Below are 23,616 nucleotides of genomic sequence, written 5' to 3'. Positions count from 1 at the left end.
AAAGTCCACATAGGAGTGAAATCATATGATAATTGTCTTTCTGTGATTGACTTATTTCACTTAGCATAATACCCTCTAGCTTCATCTATGTTGTTGCAAATGGCAAGATTTCATTTTTTTGATGGCTGAGTAGTATTCCATTGTATATATATATACCACATCTTCCTTATCCATTCATCCGTCAATGGACGTCCGGGCTCTTTCCATAGTTTGGCTATTGTGGACACTGCTGTTATAAACACTGGGGTGCAGGTGCCCCTTCGGATCACTACATTTGTATCTTTGGGGTAAATACCTAGTAGAGCAATTGCTGGGTCATAGGGTAGCTCTATTTTTAACTTTTTGAGGAACCTCCGTGCTGTTTTCCAGAGTGGCTGCACTTTAGAAGGGTTTTAACTGAGAGAAGATTGTTGTCAGAATTTGAAAAAAAAAATTGCCTCTAATTCTCTGGCTATGCCAGTGTGGAAATGGTTAAGATCCAAGATTTTTATTAAAAAAAAATAACAGAATGCCCCAAACTGGCATGGTAGTCACTATAGATATTATGCTTAGTGCTTCTGTCATTCGACTCAGGTGTGTGTGCCTTCCTCTGGACCTGTCCCCACCCACCCCATCTCTCCTCTCTGGTCACTGCATTTTCCTGTTTCTGCTGCCAGCAACACCACCAGACTCCACTGTCTTCTTCCTCCCCGAGTCCTTTTATGCTTCTTGCCTGTGTTGCACAGTTAGAGCATTTCATCCATTACGCATTTGAGTGCTTTGCAAACAAAGGCAAAATCTCTGTACTCAAGTTGTTTATAGGCCACTGGCGTTGAGTAGAACAAGGAAACATGCAAATGTAACACAAGATAGAATGGGAAAAATGTCACATTTTGAATATAAATTAAATACGCAGTCTTTCAAAGAATGAGGAAGGGAGATGTAGCTGTGAATTTCTCTCTGTTCCCCATTTTACAGGTGGTAAAGTTCAGGCCCGCAGGGAAGAAGTGGGGATCTTTGGTACCAGGCGCTGGTTTGTGTACCTAAGCTCACGCACTTCCTCTGTGTCTGCCTTGGGTAGCAGGACTCTGAGTGGACCCAGGGCTCCAGGGAGCATTCTGAGGAGCTTGAGTCCAACAAGGTGCACTGCTTTTGGTGGTCAGGGGTTTGGGGAATGTATACCCTCTCCTGGGAAGCTCAGAGTAGCCATTCACACATTGAAGTCTCCTGGCAGTTCAACAGAAGAGAAAGCTTTATTCAACCTGGAGAGGCTGGACTGTCTCCACATAACTTCTAACCCCTGCAGATCCAGCCTTCCAGTCAGAGAAGCCACCAAACGCTCCTGGAGAGCCCCCATCTTTGTCAGTCACTCGATGACCGTTCCTTTGCTCTGAAGTTGGGAAACTAAGAGGAAAGGAGAGGAAGGCCTCTGAAGGTGAGCTTTTCCTCAGCTCCTTCCTCTGGCTAGCTTGCTTCTAAGGGCCTTATTTGTGCTTTCGTTATGAATAGTCTTTACCTAACTATTTCAATTAAGGACATTTACCTCAGTGTGTTGGTTTGTGATAACATTCTGGATCATGTGTCTGAGCCCATTTGTCATTACCTGTGATATAATCCCTTCTCTGGGAACTTTCTATTTAATCTTTTTTCTACTTAATTTTTAAATACCAAAATAATGTGTTAGCTTTTATTTATTTTAATATTGTTTGTTTTTAAAATATGTCATACCGGCCCATGATACAACATTCAAAAGTCAAAAGGGTCTTAGGAGAAAAGTGTCCCCTTCAAACACTGCCCCCCGATACCCCAGTTTATATATATGTATTGTGTGTGTGTACGTGTGTATTTTCCTTACCTTTATTCCCACACAAATGGCCACATACACACATTGGTAGCATCTTGTGTTTTGCACTTAAAACTGCATCTTGGTAATAGCGCATCGGAAGTACTTAGAATGTCCTCATTGGTTTCTTAGCTGCATGATATTGTATGTGCTGCAGTTTATTTAAACATAACATTTAGGTTATTTCCAGCATTTTGCTCTAGTCAGTGCTGTAGTAAATAATTTGAGAAATTGAGGACATTGGTAAAATTAGCAGCAGCCTCCTGCCACTAGAACATATCCAGAAAGTTAGCCAATGATCTGTAAAAACCTTCTTCATAATGTGTGACATAGCAAGGCAGCCCGTATAAATAAATCACTAATAAACGGGGGTAGGAAAAATTCAGATAATTTATGTGCACTGGTGAGCACACAGCATGCAAGGAGCTAAAGGCAGACTCTAAGACCCACAAAGGGTCTGGTGGTTTTATTTCAATGTGAGATAGAAGTGCCTCAGGGATGGTTACCAAATGCCCCCAAGGGGCTCACATAACAATGAGGCTGGTCATGTAGCTTTAATACTTACTGGATTTCTCAAATTTAAAACTAAGAACATTAAACAATTTTTACTTTTACTTTTAACAACAATAAAATAATATGACATTTGAGCAACGTGGGGTGCCAATCCCCCACACAGTCGAAAATTTGCCTATAACTTTTGACTCCTCCAAAGCCTAACTATTTGCCTCCTGTTGACCGGAAGCCTTACCAAAAACATAAACAGTTGATTGACACATATTTTGTATGTATGCACATTGTTGAATTGAATACATATTGTATTCTTCCCATGAAGTAAGCTAGAGAAAAGAAAATGCATTGAGAAAATCAAAAGAGCAAATACATAATTTATTTTTAAAAAACTGTGTATAAGTATAAGAAAATCTCGCACAGTTCAAATTGGTGGTGTTCAAGGGTCAACTATAATTTTAAAAGCTAACATTCATTGAGCACTTACGATATTCAGACACTATGCGAAGCACTTTACAGGTATTACCTTATTTAATCCATTAACATCCCATAAGGCGGGTGCTATTTTTCTTCCCGTTTTAGAGATGAGGACATTGAGGCTCAAGGAGGTAAGGAGCTCAACCAAGGTCACACAGCCAGTGAGAAACGGAGCCAGGTTTCTGAATCCAGAGTTTTCTCCCTTGACCGCTGCTACCCACCGGGGGGGTCTTCCCTTTGAAGTCTTCTCCACTTTAAGCAACAGCAAAGTAAAAAGACATTTGAGATTTTTATACTGCTAAATGTGTCATGGAGGTTTGTGGTCAGCTTGGAGGACTTTAAAAGCTGTCTGGCTCATGATTCAAATACGTGAGCCAATGTCTTCCTCGTCTCCAGTGTCGCTCTTCCAGCTTCACAAGCCATGTTTGTATTTCGATGCTTCTGTTCCCTGCGAGTAACGTGCTTGAAGCGCAACAGGAAATTCACACTCTGAACGCGACTTTGGCATTTTGTAAAAGATAAATGTCCCTCATTGGCTGTGATATTGGGTTTCTTCTTCCCACCATGTTCTCTTAAAGGCTGAATGTATTCTTCCAATCAGCTTCCGGCTGCTTTGTGTGTACAGACTATGGTGCAAATCCCCTCTTGTGAGGTCCAGTGGGGTCCCGGATTCGATTGGGAAGTGCTGTGAAGCTCATGAGAATGTCAGAAAAGACAATGACGAGGGACGGTTTATAAACAGCATGCAGTGCCTCTCTGCAGCCTCTTCCTGTCCCTCTTTGTATTTGAAATTTGGAAATCTCTTGTGTCTAGGGCAGAATTTGCTGTAATTTGTAAATCAAATTATTGGCAATTCGCCCCGGTTGTGATTGGCAGAAGGACTGTCGTGCTTGCAGAGTGTAATAGATATTTAGAATACGCATGCCATCCAATTCCAAAAAGCATTTGAGGGGCTACTCCAGGGAGCTAAGCCATCCATGAAGTAAAGATTTTAAGACCTGCCTGGGATAACAGTCCGATTCACGTCTCAGGCCCCCTGTCCCCTCCCGCGGAATGCCGGCTTTGACATTACCAATAGGAAGCAGCCTCAGCTTATGTATGCATAGGCCCGGTGTCCGCTTTCTCTTCCCTTTTCAATAATCCTTCCTTTGGTGCATTTGGAAAAAGGGAAGGTGTGTCAGATGCTCTTTCCCATGTAACCCAGCGGTAGCCCGGGCCGCAGTGTGGGTACCGAACTCTCGGGCCCCCGTGGGCTTCTCCTCCCTTTGCCATGCCGGGGGCCAGTACCAGCTCGGGGCAAGGGAGGCAGCTGGGGACCACAGTTTGAGGAGGTATTTTGTCTAGGGGTTGTGCAGGCTCAAGGTCATCTTCACTGGTCCAGGCCCCGCATGCTGGCCACAGCCTAGAATTTATGGACTCCAGTCCTTAATGAAGGGGAGGGTGCAGGTGGGGTCTGAGCCATCTCACCTCGGCAGCAGGATACCCCAGTGCTGAAGGGCATCAATTCTAGGAATGGACATACCTATTCATCTCTTTGTACTTCCGTGTCCTTGTTTGAAAAATGGGTTGATGATGCTACAAATACAGCCTGCCTTGTTGGGTTGTCCCGCGTGCAGACAGGCGAAGCACAAAGACCACAAAGACTTACCCGCCCAGGGTAAGTGCCCAGGAGCACACCTCTTCCTCGTACTCCTGTTCTGGGTTCCAGTCCCACGTTCGTCCTGCATTAACCTTTCTAAGAAGGTTGGGGGAAATTCAATAGAATTTTGAGAGTTTTACATTGTCAAATGAAACGTGATTTCCTTAAGACTCCAAGGAAGAGGTCCCAGCAGTGAAAGGCTCCCGGGAAGTGTGGAAGTGTTGCATTTCTGGACCTGCCTCCCTCCCCTAGGGCTTCCGTCCTCTCCTGAGGCACCTCCATGTTCACATCTTTGTTTTCTGGATCTTCTGCCACCCCCTGCTTTGCAACAACCTCATTCTGTCCCCACAGAGCTCTCATCCTGTAAATACTTCCTGTTTCCCCAATGACTACTTCCCCAGGCTGAATTTTTCAGGCCAGAAAAGCATCCGACAGCCCAGGGCGGGCCCTGGTAGCTCGTGTTCAGTCTCCTGCAAAGTCTTCTGGGCAAAGAGACATTTGTCGGTTGTGCTCCCCATCTGTCCGTCCTCCTCTCCCACCAACACTACCTTGATTTTCTATTGAGGGCGTCGCTCCTTCCCTGTACTCAGCCATGAAGTCAGGGTAGGATTTCCCCTTCCTCAGTTCGAGGAGTCAACTAAAGCCAACACGCATGGATTCTGTACCCCTGGCTCTGGTGATTGGTTCAGGATAGAGCTCAGTAAAGCCAATCACAAACAATAAGACAAGAGGAGACATTTGCTGGGGCTTCTGACCAAGCTGGCTTCTTCTGCTGGGGATTTCCGAAGTGCCCTTTGACCCCCATGGTCTCCCTTCCTGACTGGGTGTGTATGAGGAGGGAAATAGCCTTGGAGTGCTGCAGCCACCTCAGAACAGGAGCGCTGAGCCTGCCTAAGGGTGCTGTCAGCAGCAGGTGCACACACACTGAAAATGAAGGAGGGAGGGAGGTAGGAGGGAGAGAGAGACAGACAGACAGACTGACAGACAGAGAGGTAGAAGGAGACAGAGAGAAAGGGAACGAGGAGCATTGGTTTCTGCATCAAGCTGAGCCGGAATTTCTCTGGACTGTTCAGTTATGTGAGACAATAGGTTGTCTTTATTGTTTAAGCCAATTAGAGTTGTGTTTTCCATTACTTACAACATAGCGACCTAATTGATCTGGTGTTATGTAAGAGTCCAGCAGAGTGTGCAAGGGTCAAAATCAATCTCTCTCTCCTTCTCTCTCTCTCTCTCTGCCTCAATCTCTCTTCCCCCTTTCACCAAATACACACACTCCTAAGGGAAAATATTAATTTGTGGATGTTATGAAGTCATTGCCGTTCATAAGAAGGAAGAAAAACATTTTTCACATGCATGATAGTCTGCAGGGCATTCTTGCCCAGAGAAATGTCAGTCTCTGTACATTATTGTGCATGACTGCTTAGTACATGTTTCTCAACTCAACTTGTGCACTTGAAACTCATCCGAAGCAAGAAATGAAGCCATTTACTGAGGTACGCACTTCTTCCTGGCTGCTTCTTAAGCTCCATGGAAACTAAGTTAAACCTTGGATTTCTACCTTGTCATGGCGGGATTAGTTTTCCCCCAAGGCCGTTCTCCTCCCCAGTTGAGGCTGGTTGGAAGGTGTATTCTTTTGGGTTTTGTTTTTTAATACCTCTAGTTGCACTTATTCCCAGAGGTCAAGTTGAAATAGGAGTTCCATCACATTGCCTAAAAAATTGTGTGGTCTGGTTGATCATGTCTCTTTTCATCTACTGACCCACGTTAACCAAAACTCTCTAAATACTTTTAATACTCAGGGCAATGAAAGATATTAATAATTTTCCTTTGACATAGACTCTGAAATTTTTGCCCTTCCACAGTCTCCATATTCTGAATTGCTTGCCCTTCAGAATAAGGATACAGTGCAAGGGCAACTTTCATTTCCCTGTAGAGCCTTGGGGACAAATTAGACATTTGAGATAAAAACAATCCTCAAAATGTCATACTTTCAACCAATTTTGCATTTGTAATTTGGAGGGCCTGAGAAGGTTGTGCTTATCTCACTTCAATGGAAAGTTTCTACTTTAGGAAAGGCTTTTGTCTGAAGTTGGGGAAAGTGTTATAAAAAGAGAACACATTTATAGGAAATTTACACCAATTTGCACTGTTGTTAGGCTATTATGTGTAAGCAGAGTGATGATGTCACATATTGTGCAAACCAAGCCGCTTTTGAGGATGGATGTAGGGAACTATTAATAAGGACATCAAGACTTCCACTACTGGCCAAGATGGAGTACCACGGACGCATTTACCCTCCCACCTGAAACAGTAAACAACCAAACAAAATATATGAAACAACAGTTTTTAAGACACTGGACATCAGACAATAAAGGACAGGGATCCCTGAGACGTAGGAAATGAATGATGTGAGCCCTGTGATTGAGCCCAGAGTTTCTGGTCTGTAACACAAGGAGGGGGGACCCAGGTGGTATCCCTGAGTTGAGGAGACATTGCTGGGAGTTTAACACCATGCTGCTGGAGTTCATGGAGCAGAGTACTAAAGAGGAAATAACTATAGAGAGAAAGGAAGAGAGAGAATGCGCTATGGAGATCTGCAGAGGGTCCCCCTTAAGTATGCAGCTGACTACTGACCAATGCACAGAGTTGAGGGACAACCCAAGGTCCCGGAAACAGCTACATGAATGGATTAAATGGAATTTCTGGACCTCACACAAGGCAAGGAGTAGTTCTTGTTCCTATCAGCCAGAGTGGAAAACCTCACAATTCCTGGTATGTCAGGGAGAGTAAGTACTCAGAAGGTTTTTTATCTCAGTAGTGGGGCAAAATTAACATTATGCTTTCTGGCCCCACAGAAGAGAGTGTAAAAGTGAGACCCAAGATGCTCAAACTATCTCCACGTCCTTTAATTCAGTTTCAAAGCAAAGTTGAAGAATATTTAGAGAAATAAAAAATATCCAACACCCCAAAAGATTAAATTCACAATGTTTAGCATCTAATTAAAACTTGCCAACATACGAAGAAGAAGGAAAATACAACCCAAGAAGAGGAGAAAAATCTGTTTATTGAAACCACCCTAGAACTGATATGGAACTGGCAGACAAAGACAATACAGCAGTTGTTATTACTGTGTCCCACATGTTCAAGAAGCTTGGAGGAAAGATTTCATATGGTAAGTAAAAGCATAAAGAAGGTTCAAACTGAGCTTCTAGAGATGAAAACTATAATATCTGAAAAGACAAATATACTGGGTGGGATTAACAGGATGTTAGAGAATTGCAAAAGAAAAGATTAATGACTTGGGGCTCCTGGGTGGCACAGCGGTTAAACGTCTGCCTTCGGCTCAGGGCGTGATCCCGGCGTTATGGGATCGAGCCCCACATCGGGCTGCTCTGCTGGGAGCCTGCTTCTTCCTCTCCCACTCCCTCTGCTTGTGTTCCCTCTCTGGCTGGCTGTCTCTATCTCTGCCAAATAAATAAATAAAATCTTTAAAAAAATGTTTAAAAAAATTAAAAAAAGAAAAGATTAAGGACTTGACAACATAGATAGAAACTATTCAAAATTATATACACAGAAAAGGAAGATTGAAAGGAAAGTGAACAGAGTGTCACTGAGCTGTGGAAAGACTCCAAATGGCCTAATATCCCACTAGGTAATTGTAGTCTTCGAAGGAGAGAGAAGAAAAATGATTTTTAAAAAATGAGACAAAAAAAAAATCTCCCAATTCAGTGAAAACTATAACTTGCAAACACAAGAGACTCAACAAAACCCGAGCATAAGAAATATCAAGGAAGTCCCACTGAGCTACATCACGATCGGTTGGCTTATAAATAGTGATAAAGGGAATTCTTAAAAGTAGCCAGAGATAAAAGACACATGAAGTGCAAAAGAACAAAGATAAGAATGACAGTAAAAGGAAAAAACAAGCCGTCAATCTGCTTTTCAGATCCCCCAACCCCAACAATTTTGAAAAATGAAGGAGACATACAAGAGCTGAGAGAACTCACGCTATCACACCTGCGCCATGAGAAATGTTAAAGGACGTCCTTCGGGCAGAAGAAAAGGCTATCAGATGGAAGCCTAGATCAACCAAAGGAATGAAGAATACAGAAATGGTAACCACGTGGATAAATATAAAACATGTTTTCTTATTTTTAAAATCTCTTTGAAGGATAATTCATTTTTGGGGTGCCTGAGGGCTCAGTTGGTTAGGCATCCCTGAGTATTGAGCCCCGAGCTGGGCTCCCTGATCAGTGGGAGCCTGTTTCTCCCTCTCCCTCTGCCTCTCCCCCTGCTGGTGCTCTCTGTCTCTCTCATGCTTCCTCTCATTCTCAAATAAATAAAGTCTTAAAAAAAAGATACTTTTTTTTTTAAAGATTTATTTACTTACTTGATAGAGAGGGAGAGAGAGGGAGACAGTGGGGGGAGGGGCAGAAGGAAAGGGGGAGAGAGAATCCTCAAGCAGATTCCCTGCTGAGTGTGGAGTCCAATGTGGGGCTGGATCCCAGGACCCTGAGATCATGACCTGAGCCTAAATCAAGAATCGGATGCTTAACCAACTGAGCCACCCAGACGCCCCAAAGATAATTGACTTTCAATGCAAAATTAATAGCAGTGTATTGTGGGGTTTATAATATGAGAAGAACTAAGATGTGTGGCCACAATAGCATAAAGAATGGGAGGGGAGAAATGGAAATACATGTAAGTGGTGTAATATTGCTAGAAGAGAGACTGTATTACCTTAAAAATATGTACACCATAAAGCAACAGCCACTAAAAATAACCACAAAAAGTGATAGCTAATATATTAATGAAGTAAATAAAATGATATCATAAAAAATGCTCAGTTAATCCAAAAGAGAACAGAAGAGGAGAAAAGGGAAATGAAAAACCTATGGAACATAGAGAAAACAAACTACAAGGGGATAGATTTAAACCCAATTGTATCAATAGTCACATGAAATGTAAATGGTACAAACATCCAATTAAAGACAGTGATTGTCAGATTGGATAAAAAAGCAAGAGCCAACTCTACGCTGTCTACAAGAACCACTTTTAATACAAAGAAAACAGCTTAACAGTTAAAGGATGGGGCTTACAACAGAGGCTGGAGCCATGCCACCTGGGACATGTGGTATTTCTCTCGGGGAGGAAGGCCACCTGTTCCACAGAATCATGGAGTCGTGAATGTGGCCAATTTCTCAGACTAGAGAAAACTCATTAATGAGAATGAGGTGCCCAGTCAGCTTGGAGCAACTACGTTGACTCGGTGTCTTTTAGTGGAAACTGGATGTGACAAATATGAGGATGATCCAAACGTAGAAGGAACTGAAAGGAGAGAAGCTACTCCTGGATTGGCGTAATAACCGCGTGCGGAGATAAACTACCAAAGTATGAAGAAAATGTTCCTCTAGGAGCATTAGAGGATGTTATTAGGATATAACAGATGCGTTGGAGAAGCTACTGGTGCAAAGAAACAGAAGTTTTATCTTGTTTGACAAGGATTAAGATACTTTATAAAGAGCGTCTATACTTGGATGTTGCAATTCAGTATAAGTGGATAATCGGATGTAAGGGATGAAGAGGACAAAGTGATTCAGATTCGTGTGGAACAAGGGGATGTAACACCTGCCTGGAGGACTTATCACCACCTCACCCTGGATGAATAGAGCTTCATAAAAGCACAGAAGCTGTTTGTTGGAGAACCAGTATATACCAGTATATACCACAACCAGCTATATACAGTGGACCAGCTAACCATTTTGATGTTCAAGGACAGCTCATGAAATTTTGGGCACAAACAGCATTGTGGTGCTCTCTGGAAACCAACGAACTCATCAGAGGTCCTAAATGTAATCATTAAACAGAAATTTAATCATTTCCCCCTTGCGTTTTCATTGTAAACTTGAAGCTAGGCTCTTTCTCCTTGGCTAGATTATTTTATTAGATTTCTTTAATGAAACAAAACTGACTCTGACATGAGATAAACTGAAAATGTGGATACATTACATTTATGAACTTCGTTGTGATTCATTTTCTCTAACTAAATCAAGAAGAGTGGCTCAGTAGACCTGTTAGTATACACATCAACTATAACTTGCGTGGAATCTTAATCTCCCAAATTATGATGACTTAGCATATTTTATCTGAATATTATTCTTAGGCTTTAAGTCAAATATCAGTCGATGCCATCACTGCCCCGTAAGGAATAATGGGTAGATAACATAAGTAACCAAATATAAGATACTTCTGCCCACCACCCTTCTTTTTCCCTTCGGTTGAGGCACCGAGGAGAAAGCCAATCATTGGACACACACAGTTACTTACACAACTTTTTTTTTTTTAAGATTTTATTTATTTATTCGACAGAGATAGAGACAGCCAGCGAGAGAGGGAACACAAGCAGGGGGAGTGAGAGAGGAAGAAGCAGGCTTATAGCTGAAGAGCCTGATGTGGGGCTCGATCCCATAATGCCGGGATCACGCCCTGAGCGGAAGGCAGACGCTTAACCGCTGTGCCACCCAGGCGCCCCACTTACACAACTTTTCTGGTTCAAAAGAAAACAACGGTCTTAATTTTATGCAAATGAATGCCCACACCTTAAATTCAGGCACATTTCATACTTTTGTCCGGTTCCTTAAGATCACCTCTGTTTAGAGTGTTTCAGGCTCTCTGTATCTCTGTGAAAAACAGATGGCTCTAGCTTGAAGCAAAGTGCCGAGGCTAAATCCCACCATCGCAGGGAGATAGCAGAGCCACCACGTTCCTTGGTGTTTAGGTTCCAAAAGAGATGGCTCCCGGGACCTTGAGTTTATAAAGCTGGCAAAAAGCTTACCTAGCCTTTGCAAAAATTTACATACCTGTCAAAGGGAGAGAGAAAGGATTCAAGAACATCAGACTTCTCAGAGAAATGCTCTAACAAGAGAAGAGGGGATTGAAGCCTCTTTCCCCTCTGGCAGATGGAAAATTCTAAATATTTTCATTTATCTCTACCATACCCGGAAACCAGGTGAATAAGGGGACATCACTGCAGAGAACGGATCAGGCAGAAGACTAAGAACCAGGACTAAGTCAAGTCCCCTTCTCCCAATCATCACAAGGATATGGATATCCCTTCCTTATACATCCAGGTGTTTATCTAGAAGAGGAGCCAGGGATGAGAAGGAAATCGCAAGTTCTGAGCATATATCTTGAGAACATCAAGTTTCCTTAAGAGACTGCTTAGAGTATTGGTTAGAACTGAGTTTATCAGACCATGCTATGTTATTCTTTTGCTATTCAATGGGGTAGGAGCTCATGAAAAAAACAGAGCAGTATGAAAAAAAGGGAGGGGGCACCTGGGTGGCTCAGTTGGTTAAGCGTCTGACTCTTGATTTTGGCTCAGGTCATGATCTCAGGGTCATGAGTGTGGAGCCTGCTTAAGATTCTCTCTCTCTCCTTCTCCCTCTGCCTCTCCACCCCAGCTTGTGCTGGCTGGCTCACTGTCTTTCTCTCTCTCTCTCAAAAACAAACGAACAAACAAACAAAAAACAACAAAGCAGTTATGAAAAACATGGGAGTTACATTTTCTTTGCCACTTAGGATTTAATGCACAGATTCATGTTTCTGCTGGACGGCTGTCCATAATTCACTTGCACCATTATTTTTAACTTGCATAACTGGTCATGGCTTGGCTCGTGTGTGGGAAAATTGAACCAAACCATAGCAAACCAAACCAAACAACATCTGAGTACACGACGAGCCACTTAAAAGTCATATATGCATGATTGAAGTATGAAATAAATACATACGCTTGAGAGCTAATATCAAGTCTTGAATACTGTGGACAGAGCTTAATATAAAAAAATTATTACGGTTTTGTTTGCCATTTTCCAGGACTCTCCTTCTCTCTGCATACAAACAAAAATAAAAAAATTGTGTTATCATACATATCCTACCATATCAGAGAGGAAGAACAAATATTACATTGAAATATTTGTTCAATATTTGGCTTAAACAGATCTCCAAACATCAAAGGTTCACAGCAAAAGAGGTAAATGTTGGTTAAATTAACCAGTGGAGAAGAGAAAGATTAAGTGGAATTGCATTTAAGCAAAAAAAAAAAAAAAAGACATTGTTTCAGAACTAGCTACGTGGATTGAAGCTCCTTTGGGCAATGCTTTTTGTGTAATTATTTTAAGCTGCCTATTAAAAACGATGCCCTCTGGAGATTCAGTTTGCTTGTCGCATCCCAGCTGAGAGAAGCTCACACTAATGGCCTTTTCAGCTTCCTATTTTGGGTCCAAAACACATGATACTGAGTGTAGCTGAACTTTTCCAAAGGACTGGGTTACCAAACCCATTTTCCTTTTAGAAGCAGTGAATCAAATTTCCTGGGAAGTCTAGACTAAACTGCACAGAAATAGCTGGGATTTTTACCTTAAAAGAGCAGTAACTGGATTGTATGCACACAGCTTCCTAGGACCATGTGACTCTGACACTATTCAGAGAGGGTTGTGTTCAGTTCACATAAGTCCTGGTCCCTTTGCTCAAGACACTGCAGTCAGTTGATTCTAGAAAGGAGATAAAACACATTCTGCAGGCCAAGTGTGGAGGCTTGGAGCTGTCCAGTCTTAGGAGCTGGTCCTTGATTTGCGCTGATCTGTTTTGTTCAGAAACAGAAAGGGAATTTAAATGTATGTACAAAGCCCCTCCCATTCAAGAAGTTTGAGAAGTCCTCAAAAATGAATCACACTATTTTAATAAGTTTTACAGAAAAAAACCCCACTGCCAAACTCAAACTCCTGGACAAATCAAGAGACTGATTTATTGGACTTTGTTTTGGTTCTTGGCCAAAGATAATTTTGTTATTTTTAAAAAGTAAAAACTGCCCATCCAGAAATATCTCACAACTTTGGATATTAAAGACATTTCTTTGTTTTACTACGTGATTCAGAAACTATTTGCTGGTAAAACTGTTGTTGTCGTACTGTCTAATGAAGCGACCCATCTTCATACTCACAACATAAAGACTTGGATAACTTCCCAAGTTCATTGTTGGCTTCTGGGGCAGTGAAAGACATACTTAAAAGAAAGAGAGAGAACAAGAGAGAGGGAGCAATAAAGGTTTCGATAGTCCTGCCCAAATAGGAGATCCATAGGTTTAAAAAATAGACAGTGCTCGGTACTCAGTGGGAAACGCAGTATTGATTGATGGCAGACCATCCTTTGCTGGAACCTATGCAGTGAAAGAAATCTTTAAGTAAAATATTTAAAGTGTAAAGGAAAATCTACATGGTAGAGATTGCTGTTGAGAAAGGGACAGGTGGGGCTAGGTAGGGAAAAGATAGATAGGGGGCTCCGTGATCAGGCTCACAGAAATCCCAAAAATGTGGAGGTGTAAGAAAACCAGAGATAAGGGAACACTCCAGACCACCCTGCCCTAGGTGTCCGAGGAGGGAGTCTTATATATGACACTCTCTTGTGGTCAACAGAAAATAAACAGACCCTAACAAACAGTAAGCCATTAAAGATGTTATTACTAGTCCTGCTTAAACAAAGGTGCTGTCAAGAAGAGAAGTCAAGATGATTTAAGCTCCCTGGTTAACTTTCTATAAAAGACCAACCCTAAAAGCCCTCAGAGGCAACCCTGTCAGGACCCCTCTCACGCTCGAGAGCTTTTTCTGTATCCTTGCGTAATAAACTTCTATCACTTTACTCACTCTCCTTTGTCCAAGAGATTCATTCTTTGACTCCGTGAGACAAGAACCTAGCTCTCCTGCATCACTGTGATTACTTTTCTCAAAGAACATTTATAATTTCATTCCAAATTCTGCTTCTAAGTGATTAGAATTCACTATTGTTACTAATTAAAGCCCACCATTATGGTTGAAAATCAGAAAGGCCTTACAATTTTTAATCCGGTAAGAGAGATTCCACACTTAATTTTTAATGGCTACAGCTCCTGAGAAATTTTGGAAATGGGAGAGGGGAGTAGTGAGAGGGATGGGTGACAATGTGATTTGAGGCCTATCACTAAAGCACATTTAACACTAAGCTCCACAGCGGAACTCTACCCTAGGCACCAAGGTGACCATCACAGATTTTCAGTGAGCAGAAGGGGAGTGGGATGGGAACAGTCTTTTAGAAAGAGTACTCCAGCCTTTAGAGACCTGAAATTCTTAATTTTGGTGCTTGGTATGATTAAGGCATGGAAAGCCATTGGTCTACTGTGTGTCACAAACACAATTTGCCCGATCATCGCTCCCAGCCCTTGACGGTCTTCTCACTGTTTCCAAACATGTGGAATTCATGCCCATGGCAACACCCCTGAACTTGACATTTATCCCCTTGGAACACACTACTGTTTTATTTGCAAATCCTACCATTTCTTCAGCTCTGCTTAAGTCTCATTTCCCCCAAGGAGTTTTCCCACCCCCTACACACATACTCTTCAGTGATCTCTGTCTTTAGAGAACTCTAGTAACTCTTGGCTGCACCATTCCCATAATGGTCATCACAAACTACCTTACAGTGTGGCCTTCGCCTGTGCCTCCAAAGCCAACAGACTACAGAGTCCTTGAGTGACGGGACTATGACCTTTGTGAATTAAACACAACCCTCTCCCCCAACATTCAACTGTACATAGCACATGAGCTGGGTGGAGGCAACACGCACAGATATTAATTGATTGCATCTCCCACCCTCCTCCTGTGTGCTATGCTGATCTCTTCACTATAGTCCCAAAGTAGAGATAAGTGTCTTAGTCTGCTTCATGCTATCTGCAACAAGGCAGCTTTAATTTTCCCTAAGTAGGATTATAGTTCAATAGTAAGGAAAAAAAGGCAACATTATTTTGTGGTTCTTACTGCTAAGAAGGAAAGTCTATTTCTCCCCTTAGAATTTTGGTTCGGCCATTAGATTTGTCCTGGCCTATGGGACATTAGCGAGCATGGCATAAACAAAGGTTTGGCAAGGGCTTGTTCACTGGGACTTGTTCTCTGTCTTGTTGTTTTTGGAACCAAGCTGCCATATGAAAAAGCCCAGAGTAGCCTGGAAAACACTGGAGATTTGTGACCCAGTTCACTCTGTGGTTCCAGCCAAATCCAGACATGCAAGTGAGCCATCTAGGACCAACCAGTCCCTGGTCAGTCTACCAGTTGACTGCAATGGCACGTGTGAGCCCAGGGACGACCAGCGGAGGAACTGCTTAACTAAGTCCAGCCCAAATGAGTGATCTATGGAATTATGAACTATTAAATAATCATTTGAAATCTCTAAGTTTGGGGATGTTTTGTTACACTGCAAAATCAAACTGATTTTGTATATAATACAAAATTGATTTCATATATAACAAAATGGGGATATTAAAAAATCTCCTTTTCATGCATATTTGAAAGAAAGCCTACTGTGCTTTTAAAAAGAGAGCACCCAACTTCTTCAGAGCATCTTGAGTAAGAATTAATTATTATTATCCGTGGCTGAATCTAAGAAAAAGAAACAAGCAAGTGAACAGACAGACAGACAACAAAAAGAATCCCATTACTGGGGCAAGTTCATTAAATTAAATAAACTTCTAAATTTCGTCAGAGTGGCAGGAACAGCTTCTTTCCCTATTCTCTTCCTAGAAGGCAAAGTAGAGAAAACAGCACTAGAACACGGGAGAAGAGAAGAGATTGCAGCTGATACGATCCTTTCTCCACCAATGTTTCTTTCTGGTTGCTCAAATACTTCAATAGTGTCAATGGAGCTAACCCGATACAGGCTCTAAGCCAAGAACTCTTCATAGATGATCTTACTTAATCTCCCCGTGACTCTGGGAAGAGAGCACTGCTCTGGTGTCCACGCTACAGATGAAGACATTGGGTTTCAAGGGCTGAAGTCACTTGCTCGGGACATTATTTAACTAGTGAAGTCATGAAGCTGGAATGTTGAATCCAGGCAGTCCAGATTCTTAACCAAGCACCCACACTCTTCATCAAGGCCCTATACCGCCTCCCAGATAGAGAGCTGACACAGACACCCTCACAGGCTGCCTTATATTTCAGTATCCTTCTTTGGATAATGATAAGGGATAGCTTCGCTTTTATTTTCACTGTAATTTATAGGCCTGGAAGCTAAAAGGAAAAGGTGTAGTCATCAGGCTACTTTCATGTTGGATACCATCATTTTACATTTTCTGCTATTTTAAATTATTCCCCCCTCTTTTTTTTTCCCCCTCCAGCCACAGCAGGAAATGATGTCTCTTTACGATAATGAAGATTTCATAAATCGGAATATCAGAGAAGGGGCCCCTTCTGTTCCAGAAGAGTTATAGTGGGGTCCAAAGCATAGGATTAAGGAGGTTTACAGATCCACACAAACGAACACGGACTTTAACACTATAGAATTCACTTATAACTCAGTTTACTAAGTCAACTAATGAATTCACATATTTAAAACGCTCTGTGTATTGTAAAGTGTTATACAAATAGTGCTTTTTGCTAAATCAATTCTTGAGAAATGTGGACACAGTAGGGAAAAAGATGGCAAAGCCGTAAAGTGAACAACAGAGATGGTACCTCATTGTTGAATCTATTAGGAAGTTCTGTTTTATAGCAAAGCATCATGGGAATATCTTTAGGCACCTTTGACTCCTTGATGCCAGCCTAACGATTCTATTCCATGACAAGCTGCATACTCCAGTCACTGCAGAGCTCTATGTATGTCATAAAACAGAGAAGCTTTTACATACTCTTTTATCAAGTCCTTTCAACTTTCTGAGCCTCAGTTTCCCTCTCTGTAAAATGGGCATCCTGAGATGGTTGTGGATGTGGATAAATTATACGAGGAAGCTGCTTTAAGAACCCCAGCATGTGAAAAATGTGGACTAAGACTTTAATCCAATACTAAATTCAAGGCCTAGGCCTCCAAGCTGGTGGTCCCCAAAGACCTCATTACCGTCTGTTTACATCCAAATTGGAAAGAAGGAAACATCCAACCTCCACAAATTCTCTCTGTCCTTAGTGTTGTCCTCGTTCCTCTCTCCCTTTTCTCTACCCTATCTTTTCACTCTTCAGCAGCAACGGTCGTCTATCCAGCTATCATTAATATTTTATTACCACAAACAGTGCTCTGTAACTGTCTCCCTGTGACCTTTATTGTCCCTTGTTCACAGAAACGTACTGAAAGATGAGACAATCCCTGGCCTCATGGGTGAAAACATGATGGTTTTCTCAGAAATTGGAATAGAGAGCAGTCCTTGGTTAAACCACTATTTATATTTAAGATCAGAATGCTCCTTTTAAAACTTGCAAAGAATGTGTGTTGCTATTAATAAACATTCTCTGAGTACTGATTAAAGAAAACTCTCAAAATGTTTAAAGTCTGACAATGTGCTACTGGTTAAAAAGATTCTCTAGGGAGCGCTGACTTAAAATAATCAAGTCCATCGATGCACAGATGAGAAGATGTTAGGGATTTGGGAAGGTGTGGTTCTGCTGGCTCTGTCCTCGGAAGACACCCTCAGAAATCTCTATCCTTCTGTAGCAGAAATAACCTGTAGCATCAGTGGTGAGAGTGATTTTTACTGTGTGTTGGACTTGCTCTCATGCAAACTCTTCTGTCTTCCTCAGTGCTCCCAGGGGGCATTATTTTTTTACGTGGTGACAGTCTACAGGTCCCTGGGTCAGTAAGACATGAGTTGGGGCTGAACCCAGTACTCTGACTCCAAATCTCTGGGGTCCCTCTTTGGTATAATCTCTCTCAACTCCCTTTCTCATGGGAGGATCCTTCTCAGCTCTTTTCCAGGGCTGATCTTGGCCATAACCTTGATGTCTGCTTCAATATTCTCCTCCTTGCCTTTCTTCATTTCCCCTCCTCGCTTCTTCCCCTTGCCTGCCCTGGCATCATCCAGTCTTCTCCTTGTCCCCATGACACCGCCCCCCACCCCCGCCCTTGTCTTACACTGGACCCGGGAAGCCTTGTACTTCCCGGATTCTGCCAGGAGAGGGAGCAGTGCCTCTCGATTTGCCTTCCTCCAGATTAACTCCTCCAGGGCTATAAAACTCAGGAAAGGTCAACAGCAGCTCAGTGTCATTCTTCTTGGGAGGTGTTTGGATTTTTCACTGGGAGGGTAGAATAATAGCAGAATTAAGCCCTGAAACAGGCAGGTGTAGTTGGGGCAGGGCATTCGGGCCGGGGAATTGTTCTAGCTTATGCTAGCTGGTGCAGCGGCTTTGACACAGGAGAGGGTGCCACAGTAAATTGGCTATGCCAGCTTTGCCCAAGGCTGCGGGGTACAGATAGGTATGTGTATTGCTGACTCCGGCTGGATCAGAGGCTTGAAAGATGCGAACCTCAAGGCCCATATGGTGGATCGTGAATACTCAATGTAGTCAAAGGTTTCCTACTTAAGGAGAATTCCTGTTTTGGTCGCCTCTGGTTTTTGCCCATTTCCCTTTCCTTGCTTCCACTTTGGCACTTGGACATCCAAGTGGCACAGATCTGCAACCCTGAGTGGGGGTCCAGCCTGCCAGCCAGCCCTGGGGCGCAGGTGTAGGTAGCAGATGCCCAGCCGGCTGTGAAGCCTGTGAGTATGAAATGGATTAGAATGAGTAACCATAGCCTCATTTGTTAGGGGTCAAAGAATCAGGGGTCCTGGAAAATTCTGTGGCCCTGGGGAGGAGGACAGCAGGCCCACCACTTCAGAGGGTCAGCAGGCACTTCTTAGGGCTTGTAATGCTGTTTCCTGCTGGCTGACCTGTCCCCCTCTGGGACCTCCCCTCCTCTCTCCCTTTAAGGGGCAGAAGCCCAGAGATTTGTGCAGCCTGTTCCTTGGAGATAAATGACCCTGGGATGATTCATGCCTGAGTTTCCTGCTTCTGCTCATTTTCATATCACTGGTCAGTTCAGTTTAACATGCTGCTTGCTACTTAAAGCATCATTTCCCAAAATAATGAGAAACAGAAACATTTCCCATCCCCTTCCCAGAGTTATGCCTAAATTTGTGGGTTTTTTAAAATTCTGAAACCTCGTAGAGTTCCATTATATCCTTGTCCTTTTCAAATATGTAAAAAATAGTGCTTTCTCTATGATTCAAGATAGCTGTCTATAATCACAAAAGCAGGAAAATAAATAAGTGGGATAGAAAATAAAACTAATAGAGGAATTATATTTTGTCCAGAAGGGTCTCCGTTTCTGGGTGATCAGCAAAGATTTCACCTAGGTCTAGATTAGAAATAAACTGGCCAATGGCTTTTATTCATTCTTTTTTTTTTTTTTTTTTTGAGAAACTACTTGGTAAGCTTTTAAAGTGCACCATGTTTTGAGGACAACTATAGAATATTTGAGGTATGGATGTAAGCGTGGGAGAAAACAAAACAATGATTCTTCTGCTGAAGCCTCTGAGATATAGAAAACTTTTTCTGCTTCCTCAAGACTGTTTCTCAGGATAAATCCATTTGAACACACCATGAGAGAGAATTATTCAAGTCAATGGAAGCTAAGGAGAAAAATAGGCATTAAAAACTTTTCTGCCATTCGGTCTTCCTAAAATAGAATTCTAGATACACAGTCTCTTATGGCATATGTTAACCATGATGTGGAGATGTAATTACATTACAGATGCAATGCATAAATCCCTTCACCTTGGAAGAATTAAAATGTTACAGGCTAAATTATTTTTGCTTACCAACCAATCCTAGTGTCCTTGGCACAGAAAAAGTTTTGTGTGTATTCTTATATTTTTACTTGCATTTGCAAATATTTACTACTCATAGAAAATGTGTATTATTGTTTTAGTGAGGATGCTTTTTTAAAAAACACGAACGATAACATTCTGTATGTGTAGTTCTGCAACTTCTTTTTTCCATCAACAATGTAGCTTCCAGAGCTTTCCATGTTAGTATGTACAACTCTATCTCATATAATGCATATCTCATTCTACACACATAAATGTCAGTTAGTATTATTTTTTAACTGATCCGTAATAAACCATAGTGAATATGTGTTTAGGTTATCTGACCATTCTGCTACTGAGGGACATGTAGGGGGTTTCCATTTTCACTCTTACATATCTTTATTTTTTTTTCCAAAGATTTTTACTTATTTATTAGAGAGAGAGAGAGAGCACAAGCAGGGGGGAACAGCAGGCAGAGGGTGAAGCAGGCTCCCTGCTGAGCATGGTGCCGGATGTGGGGCTTGATCTCAGGACCCCAGGATCACGACCTGAGCCGAAGGCAGACGCTTTACCAACTGAGCCACCCAGGCGCTCCCACTCTTACATACCTTGAACATCCCTTCTTGGTCTGATGTGCAAATGTCTCTTTATTTTGCTGGGATGTAAGATATGTGCCATCTAGAGTCCTGTTTGCTGGTGATCAGAATATATATTTGACCACACCCTACCTGTATTAATATTATCAAACATTTAAATTTTCACCAATAGGATGGGTTAAAGATGGTATATTATTGTTTTAATTTTCATTTTCTTGATTTCCATTTGAATTGAGCATTGTTTTTAGGTGTTTAATGCCCTGTATGTATTTCCCTTCTGTAAGTTGTCTGCTTGGGTGTTTTGGGATTTTTTGGGGGTCCATTTTTACATGGGGTAATTTGCACTCCCTCCCATTTTTAGGCATTTTTCTTTGTCTATTCCAGAAGCCAATTTTTTATCTATCATATATCACAGTATCTTCTTCTTGTCTACTACTTTTTAAAAATATTTTTTTTATGATGTTATTTGTCATCTTAAGATTTTAAATTTGAAATAGCTAACTTTACAAGTCTTTTCTCTTACGACTTTTTGTTTTTCTATTCCAAGAAGGACCTACCTACCTACCCAAGGTCATGCATGTATTTTCATTTATTTCTTTTGAATACTTTTATGTATTTTGATCTAATCTTTAGGACCTTAATCCAGTTGTAATTTATTTTGCAACTAGCATGAAATAAAGATATATCATATTTTTCCCCCAGTGGATCTCCAGTTGGCCCAATACTATTTATTAAATAACCTGCCTGCTGATTTGAAATGCTTTCTTTCGGGGCACCTGGGTGGCTCAGTCGTTAAGCATCAGCCTTCGGCTCAGGTCATGATCCCAGCGTTCTGGGATAGAGCCCCGCATTGGGCTCCCTGCTCAGTGGGGAGTCTGCTTCTCTCTCTCCCATTCCCCCTGCTTGTATTCCCTCTATCACTGCCATTCTCTCTGTCAAATAAATAAATAAAATCTTAAAAAAAAAAAGAAATGCTTTCTTTTGCATATACAAAATTTCCATATGTTTGTGGAATTTCTGTTCTAGTTCAGAGATCCACTTCATTCTTGTTGCAATACTATATTGCTTAAAAATGATTATAACTTTTAATGAAATTTGATATTGGAAATTACAAGTCCCAGAATTTGTTCTTCATTTCCAAAATTACCTTGATTACTGTTTTGCATTTACTGTTTCATGTGAATTTTAGTATGAGCTTGCTAAGTTACATAAAAAGATAATTTGGGGATTTTTGTTAGTAATGCATTGAATTTACAGATTAATTTGTGGAGAGTGGAGTGTTTACAAATATTGAATTTTCTTGTTCACTATCAGATATATTCTTCAGTAATATTTTAGAGTTTTCTTTGAAAGGGTCTTGAACATCTTGATAAATTTGTTTAGATACTTTATAGCTTTGTTATTGTTGTGAATGGTATATTTTTAGATTGTTTTTTGCAGGTGTATAGGAAAGGATAGTACTTTTATTTTATTTATTTGTGAGAAAGAGTGCATGGAAGGGGATGGGGAGTAGTGGCAGGGGGAAAGAATCCCAAGCAGACTCCCTGCTGAGTGTGGAGCCTGATGCGGGGCTCGATCTCACGACCCCAAGATCATGACCTGAACTGAAACCAAGAGTCCGACGCTTAACCAAACTGACTGCACCACTCAGGCACCCCAAGGATAGTACTTTTAAAGTCTTTTTTTCGTAACAGAAGTTTCCTATGCAAGGAAGGCTTAACTCTTTTCAATGCTGGAGAAATGTTTTTGAAACTTTAAAATGTCTTTAAAGGTTTAAAAGAGAGAGCAGAAATGCATACAAGGGGCGCCTGGGTGGCTCAGTCGTTAAGCGTCTGCCTTTGGCTCAGGGCGTGATCCCGGAGATCTGGGATCGAGCCCCGCATCAGGCTCCTTCGCTGGGAGCCTGCTTCTTCCTCCCCCACTCCCCCTGCTCGTGTTCCCTCTCTTGCTGGCTGTCTCTATCTCTGTCAAATGAATAAATAAAATCTTAAAAAAAAAAAAAAGAAATGCATACAAACAGTTTTTTTTTTTTTTCACTAAAAAGACAGGCCTACCTTCACCAACCAACGTTCGCAGTAATGCTGGGAGTTATCTGTCATTCTAATTGTTTTCAATATAGATTCTGCTGCTCCTCTCATCCCCCTTAGGAAGGAGTTCTGCTATTTAAATCAAATAAGGTCCAATAGACATTCATCTTGAATATATTAGCTTTAAAAGAAAGGTAGATTTTTTTTTTCAGATAAACCAGTAAATATGGATTGGAAACTTTTTTTGTACAAGACATAGTTAGTTACTGTGAAGCATATAAAAATGGATCAAATGTTTCCCCTGCCCTCAAGGAACTCACAATGGAGTTAGCAGTGGATATGTTCTCAAGAAGCTTAGTGGCCACAAACTCAGCAAAGTAATCAGAGCTAACTCACCGAATGAGCACGCTAGCCCAGAAGGCTACATTGCTTTATGTAATCCTTGTAAAACCCCCAGGCAGGGGACGTTATTACTCTCCCCATTTTAGAGATGACTCTTCTGAGTATAGGAGTATATGATAAATAATTTGACTGTTCCTCATTCCTGGGAGGGAACCTCTAAACCCTTGGAATTTCCGTAAGTAATAGGAGTGTCTGTTGTTCACGGTGGGCCCTCAGATCACGCCTGATAGTTTATGCCGGTGAGGTGACTCACGAGGGCCCCTAGATAGTTTGTGCTAAGATGAACTCAACATGGGGGCTGGCCAGCCAGAGGGACCAACCATGTGATGAGGGGGTTGGGGCTCCGAGCCATGATATCGGCCTAACTTCCAGGGAGACAAGGGAGCTAGAAATGGAGCTCAGCCGTCTTGCCAATGATTCACTTAAGCCTGTGTAATGAATCCCAATCAAAACCCTGAGCACTACTGGTCCGGTGAGCTTCTGTGGTTGGCAGTACTTGAGTATTACCA

General features: G+C 41.8%; 1 pseudogene; it reads left to right on the top strand.

Moving 5' to 3' along the window:
* The first annotated feature begins 9,674 nt into the window (after nucleotides 1-9,674).
* LOC109490088 lies at nucleotides 9,675-10,308 on the top strand (annotated as a pseudogene).
* The last annotated feature ends 13,308 nt before the right edge of the window (nucleotides 10,309-23,616 follow it).

Source organism: Ailuropoda melanoleuca, chromosome 16 (assembly GCF_002007445.2).
Source record: "Ailuropoda melanoleuca isolate Jingjing chromosome 16, ASM200744v2, whole genome shotgun sequence".
NCBI lineage: Eukaryota > Metazoa > Chordata > Mammalia > Carnivora > Ursidae > Ailuropoda > Ailuropoda melanoleuca.
Note: the sequence above shows the minus strand (reverse complement) of the source record. Positions and strands in the feature narration are given on the sequence as shown.